Source organism: Chiloscyllium plagiosum, chromosome 17 (genome assembly GCF_004010195.1).
Source record: "Chiloscyllium plagiosum isolate BGI_BamShark_2017 chromosome 17, ASM401019v2, whole genome shotgun sequence".
NCBI classification, from domain to species: Eukaryota; Metazoa; Chordata; class Chondrichthyes; order Orectolobiformes; family Hemiscylliidae; genus Chiloscyllium; species Chiloscyllium plagiosum.
Genome location: NC_057726.1, coordinates 57721635 through 57729176, shown reverse-complemented (window position 1 = coordinate 57729176; position 7542 = coordinate 57721635).

The window sequence follows — 7542 nt, the reverse complement described above, 5'->3', positions numbered from 1 at the left end:
ATGCAGCACCTCGCATTTATCTGAATTAAACTCCATCTGCCACTTCTCAGCTCATTGGCCCATCTGGTCCAGATCCTTTTGTAATCTGAGGTAACCCTCTTCGCTGTCCATTATATCTCCAATTTTGGTGTCAGCTGCAAACCTACTGTCTCTCTTATGCTCACATCCAAATCATTTATGTAAATGACAAAAAGTAGAGGACCCAGCACCGATCCTTGTGGCACTCCACTGGTCACAGGCCTCCAGTCTGAAAAACAACCCTCCACCACCACCCTCTGTCTTCTACCTTTGAGCCAGTTCTGTATCCACATGGACTGGGAAGATCCCACACACAATCCATGTCTGCAGTGAGTTATTCCAGCCTCCATGCAGAACTGGGAAAGGGGATGTTGATTTGTATTTCTGTTTGGATTGCAATCCAGGATGCAGTAAGCGGTGGTGGAAAGGTGATGTGGAAACTATGGTGATAATATACCTTTGTCTTTGTTAAAGGTTTGATTCAGATTTTGTTATCATTAGTCAGTGCACATGGTGGTAATTCAGAGTTTATCAGCTCAGCCTGACTGCAAAGGTTTCACTATTTAAACATTTCTATCACAGTAGCCATGACCAAGGAGCTTCCAACCATCAATCAATCATCATGTTCCATCACAAGCAGTTGAATCATTGTTTAAGTTTGGCTTTATTCTTTTTCAATAAAACAGCTTTCTGTGATGGCTGTTGATCTGCTGTAATTATGAAAGATGCAGTTTTCCACAGTGTTAACTTCAATATAACTAAGCCTGGAAATGAAGACTTCGCAGTTAGTTTAAACTTGCAGCTATACTTAAGGTGTGTGTGTGTAACTTCTGTCTCGGCCAAGTGAAGACCTTGTTCAGTTCATGGTTGGGGCATCTTTCTTAATCACAGAATTGGTATAGCTAACAAGGGAAGCCATTTTGCTTTAATGTGGGAAATGACCTTTCAATTTTAATCTAATTTTTCAAGACTAAGAATAATGGGTTTCTGTACTTGATGTATAATTTACTGTTATATTTGGTTTACTGTTCCTTCACCTGTCTGAACAAAACAAAGTTATCTGCTGATCTGACAGAACCCACAGTTTCAGTTTGATTTTTGAGAAAAGGAGAAATGTGATTCTTTCTCATGATGCCTGGGTCTTGTTGTTATTTATCTGCTTAATAAACCGAATGAAACAAACAAGAAACTCCAGACACATTTCTGGGAGGGGCCAATGACCCTAAAGCTAGGAATGTTTCTAGTGTTTCAAACACAAACAATGAGACAGTGTTGATTATAATGGTAATTGGTTTAGTTACGATGCCTTCCTTAGTGGAATTGCCTCACAACAGCTACTGCCATGTGAGGGGCCAGAGGATATTTAGTAACCCAGAATTGTTTCCCATGAAGCAGTCAATACTTTGTAGATGGCAAATCACAGAGTTTGATGAAAAAATATTTAAAAATTCTTCCTGAAACTTTCCTTCTTTTGGGGACCTTCTAATGACTTCCTGACGTCCAACACAATGTTAGCGTGGGACGGAATCGGGTGATCGGTTTACAGGGAATGGGATCTTCATTGATCCCTGAGCTCACTGTTTTGTGGTCCTCAGTAACTCTAATGGGAATGCAGGCACTTCCGGTTTTGGAATACTGCCGAAAAGATCAACCGAGGCAGTTTCGTATATGAAGTTACAATCATTTACCAGCAGAGGGCAACTCAGATTCATTCATTTCAATCCCTCACAATGCTACTCTTCTCCAGCTTCCACCCCAAACACTTTAATACAGCCATCCCCTACGGACAAGCCCTACGCATACACAGGATCTGTTCAGATGAGGAGGAACACGATGGACACCTGACACCTGAAAGTGCTGAAAGATGCCATCATAAAAATAGGGTACGATGCTCAACTCATTGATCACGAGAAACCATAATGACGACCTCAGGAGACAGACAGGATGCAATCGATAGGGAACCCTTCATTTTCCAGGACTTCCCGGGAGCCGGGCAACTATGCCATGTTCTTCACAGTCTGCAACACATTTTTGATGAGTATGAGTACCTCGCCAAGACCTTCCCCACATCTTCACTTATCGCCTTTAAACAACCACCAAACTTTTTAAACAGACCATTGCTTGCAGTAAACTGCCCGGCTTTCAGGACCACGTCGACCACAACACCATACAACCCTGTCAGGGCAACTACTGGAAAACGTGAAGAGTGTCAACATGGATATTACTATTACACATGGGGACACTGCCCACCATTTGTGCAGCAAGTACCCATGTGACTGGCCCAACGTTGTCTATCTCATATGCTGCAGGCAAGGATGCCCTGAGGCATGGAACATTGGCAAAACCAAACAGACACTGTGACAATGGATGAATGGACTCCATGTAACAATAACCAGACAGGGGTGCTCCCTCCCAGTCGGGGAACCCATCAGCGGTCAGGGATGTTTGGCCTCGGATCGTCGGGTGACCATCCTCCCATGCAGACTTCGGGATATGCAACAACGCAGAGTGACTGAGCAGAGGCTAATAGCTAAGTTCGGTAGCAATGAGGATGGCCTCAACTAGGAACTTGGGGTCATGTTTTTAGTTATCTCAAGAATGTGACATAAAGGAAATTCTGGGATTTGCATATTAATGAATCGAAACCTGCAACCCATTCTAAATATTGAAAGATTTGACAGCAATCTAGGTTTGTTCAATGTATCATTTTAATTGCCTGACACTCTAATATTTTGCTATAAGTTCTGTGTTTCATGATCCTGCTGCACTTACAAAGGAGCAGCGATCTGAAAGCTAGTGCTGTGCTTCCAAATAAACCTGTTGGACTATCACCTGGTATTGTGTGATTTTTAACTTTGACCACCCCATCCAACACTGGCACCTCCTCATCATTTCAATCCCAAGCACTGGGCCAGTTGTTGTACGATCTCATTGAATATCTCAGTCTGAAATTCTGCCCGAGAAACACCAAGGGACAGATTAATACTTTGAAGGTGTGAGAGACATTGTGGTCAGAGTTGATTCAACCACATTGAGGTGCACGTCCAGACCCTGCAGATTTGGAGAGAATTGCCCCGGCCACCGAAGATTCCAATGAACAAGTCCGCTCTGTCTGGAGCTCTCCGAAAGGATTGGTGCTGGGTCCACTATTTTTTGTCAATTATAGAAACGATTTGGATGTGAGCATAAGAGATATAGTTAGTAAGTTTGCAGATGACACCAAAATTGAAGGTGTAGTGGATAGCGAAGAAGGCTACCTCAGATTACAGTGGGGTCTGGACCAGATGGGCCAATGAGCTGAGAAGTGGCAGATGGAGTTTAATTCAGATAAATGAGAGGTGCTGCATTTTAGGAAAGCATATCTTTGCAGGACTTATACACTTAATGGTAAGGTCCTAGGGAGTGTTGCTGAACAAAGGGACCTTGGAGTGCAGGTTCATAGCTCCTTGTAAGTAGAGTCACAGATGTTTAGGATAGTGAAGAAGGCGTTTGGTATGCTTTCCTTTATTGGTCAGAGTACAGGAGTTGGGAGGTCATGTTGCGACTGTACAGGACATTGGTTAGGCCACTGTTGGAATATTGTGTGCAATTTCTGGCCTCCTTCCTCTTGGAAGGATGTTGTGAAACTTGGAATGGTTCAGAAAAGAGTTGCAGAGGAACCTGTATTATTTGAATTTCGGATTATCCAAAGAAGATCTTAAGGTCCCGATAGAAACGTCACATCAAAGAGGTGTTTCCAACACTGATCATGTCTTTTGTTTACAATGATTAAAAATGAACACAGCTTACTGAAATGTAGCCGACAACAGTCCTGGACACCAATGGAAGCCCAGGTACCATCTCCAAATGACCCTCTCTCTCTCTCTACTTTCTCTGGAGTTCTGCATAGGGGTGTACCTTGAACACCTTCCCCAGGTAATCTCTCCAACATTGTCCTGTACAGGGGAGAGGTGGAATTTGACAAACAGTTGCAGTAAAATGTTTTGTGTGTGTGTGTACGTGGTATTTTGAGAATTATCCTCTCCCTCCCTACCTCTTCTCTCCCCCCCCCCCACCACCCCGACAAAAGGCAGAAGCAGTCTTGCTGTTGGTGTCCAGTCCAGCTGTGTGTGTGTGTGGGGGGCGCAGAGTTGGATGGGATTGGGGAGCTGGACGGGGTTGGGGAGGGTGTGGATTGTACGGGGGCCAGGGCAGGGGTTGGTGAAGTCAGGGCAGACGGGGGAGCAGGGGGCTCGTGCGCGGTGTGCTGCTGCCTAGTCTCCTGAGCAGGGGGCTCGTGCGCGGTGTGCTGCTGCCTAGTCTCCTGAACGGGGAGCGGACTTAGCAAGGGCTCACTGTGTCAGACACATTGAACTGATTGGCGTGGGGGGGGGGGGTCAGCAATGCTGCAGGTCCCTTACACACGTGTCTGTCTGCTCAAAAACAAACCCTGAGACAGAGAGAGGGAGCAAGTCAGGCAGAGCGAGGAGAAAGTAAAGTTCAGAAAACTCAGAGTCCCCGAGGAGAGACATTGAATCAATTAACCGAATAATCAATTATCTGAATGAAATAGTGCTCGCCCATCTCGTTCGGATAATCGAGGTACCTCTGTACAAGGATGTTGCCAGGGCTGAAGGGTTTGAGTTATAGAGGCTGAACAGGCTGGGGCTGTTTCCTTGAAACGTCGGAGGCTGAAGGGTGACCTTACAGAGGTTTATAAAATCATAAGGGGCATGGATAGGATAAATAGACAGGCTCTTTTCTCTGGCATGGGGGTGTCAAGAACTAGAGTCGTAGAGATGTGCAGCATGGAAACAGACCCTTCTGGCAGCTCATTCCATACAAATACCACTCTCTGCATGAAAAAGTTACCCCTTAGTTCTCTTATATTTTTCCCCTCTCTCCCTAAACCTATGCCCTCTAGTTCTGGACTCCCCGACCCCAGGGAAAAAACTTTGTCTATTTATCCTATCCATGTCCCTCATAATTTTGTAAACCTCTGTAAGGTCACCATTGCCACTCGGAATGGCACTAACCACTCCATCACTTACCGACCATCTTCCCCACCTGGCATCATACCCAAACTATCACAAATGTGTAAGAAACTAATGAAACCACCCACCAGGGTGATCCTTTTGTCTGACTGGGTGCTATTTAGGATTGGAGCAATCCACACCAAGTTTCATCATTAACAGGACATTACCCTATTTATTCCAAATACACTGATCCTTTGCAAGTCGCAAGGGAAGAAAACGAAAAGATTAATCATCTGCTGCTGTGAACCTTAAACGGTACCCCAGAAACATAGATGTATTCACCATGCAACAGACAAAAGATAGATGATTTGATCCAAACTTTGAGTGGAAAATGTAAACAAGGGAATTAAAATTTTGCAGCTCTAAAGACCAGATCATATAGGATAAATTGTCTTTCTTAGTTCCTTTGACTGTAGCAACAATGACCTGTTGTCTGTAAAGCTATGGTCAATCATCACTTTGATAGCTGATTGGTTTGACCTAGAATTCTAACACAAGACCTTCCTTTTAGGTTCCTTGTTGTTTTGCCTTCCTGTTTGTGCAGCGAAGGGTGAATGACATTTTCTGCTCACTAGCTCCTGCTCCCACCAGTTTTTAATAAACTGCAGCTTGTCCAGTCTGAGGGTTGTCATCAGGCAGTTTTTCCTTAACGTCTCCTAGTTCTGCTCAATAATATAACAAAATCATTGCTTCAAAACAGCATTGTCTAGCACAGCAAGAAATATGCACTCTCTGATTTTTACAAATTGCAACACACTCCTGGTATGTCAACTATATCTGACTTCCATTCCATTTAATAGACCAAAAAGGGAAGCATGTAGTCCCTTATGTCACCTTGTACCCCGACCTGTCACCTACCTGACAGGAGCTACCAGAGTGGCTGTCTGGTAAGGAAAGAGCTTATTGTTTGACACTCCCAGACTATCCTATATTACACGGAACCTGTTAGATTTAAACTGCGTTCTGCATTTCTAAAGAACCGTAATCAGATTTCTTGCCAGAAACGCAGTTTTTTTAAATGGAAAAATTATGGAAACGAGGGTGGCATTCTGATTGTAATTGCCACTCCTTGGAAAATCTGGAACACTGTTGCTTCAAATCTCCGGGATTATACGTACATTAGTCTATGTTGTTTAAAAAAAGGCATGAGTCTGCTTGAGAACTGCACAACAGGTTGATATCGCTCCTTGGTATTGCAACTGTACGATTCAAGATCGGAGATAGTTACAGAGAGTGGTAAACTCGGCCCGGACAATCACAAAGGCCAACCTCCCATCTATAGAATCCATCGACCAAGCCCGCTGTCAAAGAAAGGCTGCCAACATTCTTAAAGATCCATCCCACCCTGGTAATGTTTTTCTACAACCTCTACCATCGGGGAGAAGGTACAGACGCCTGAACACATGCACCAGCTGGTTTCGAAACTGGCTACTGTTGTTAGAATACTGAATGGACGCACAAACTCTGAACATTTGCCAGTACCCGTGTTTTTGTTTTTGCTGCTGTTAGCATATTATTTACTTATCCGTGCTGTTTAACTCTGTGATCTGCCTGTATTGCTCACAAGACAAAGCTTTTCAGTGTGACTCCGCACACGTGACAATAAATTCAATTCAATATGTTTTGAACAATAAACTCAATTTTGTCTTCTGACCACGGATGCCAGAATGAATGAGCTGTTTCGATATCATATCCTGCAACCTGCAATGAAACCATGTTGTGACCTGCTAACACACTGGCCCAGGAGATCAGTGCTCTGACACTATCACTATATACCTGTACTGCACTGGAACCAAAGTCATGCACACATAGTATTACTGCCTGTCCTTTCTCAGCATGGTCTTTCACCTTTTGTCACTTTGCCCATCAGTCCTAGTGGAGCAGACCAACAAGTCACGTTTTACATTCCTGAATTAGAATACATTGCACTTCTTGTTGAATACTTGATCGAGCAACTTACTGTTCGGACAGCGAGTAAGTGTTGCATAGTAAATCTTTTTAAAGAGGTCAAGATGCCATAGTTTTAGATGACCACTGAGCTGCTGTCTCAATACAGAGAGACGGCTGGTGGTGAGTTTAACCAGAGGGTCACTATGCCCGAGATAAGGGGCCAGTACTGGAATTGAACATATGCTGTTGGCACTATTCTGTGTTGCAAACTAGCCGTCCAGCTAACTGTCGCCCACTTAAAGGTTGTAATTATAGGAAGTGATCTATAGCTTTTACAGAGTGGAGAATATAAGGCAATAAAACATAGGAGCAGAAATTAGGCCATTCAGCCCATCAAGTCTGCTCAGCCATTCAATGATGGCTGATTAGTTTCTCAACCCCATTCTCCCACTTTCTCCCTGTAACCCTTGATCCCCTTGATACTCAAGAACCTGTCTCTATCTTAAATACACTAACTGACCTGGCCTCAACAGCCTTCTGTGGCAATCAATTCCATAGATTCATTACTCTCTGGCTGAAGAAGTTTCTCCTTACCTCCATTCTAAAAGGTCTTCCTTTT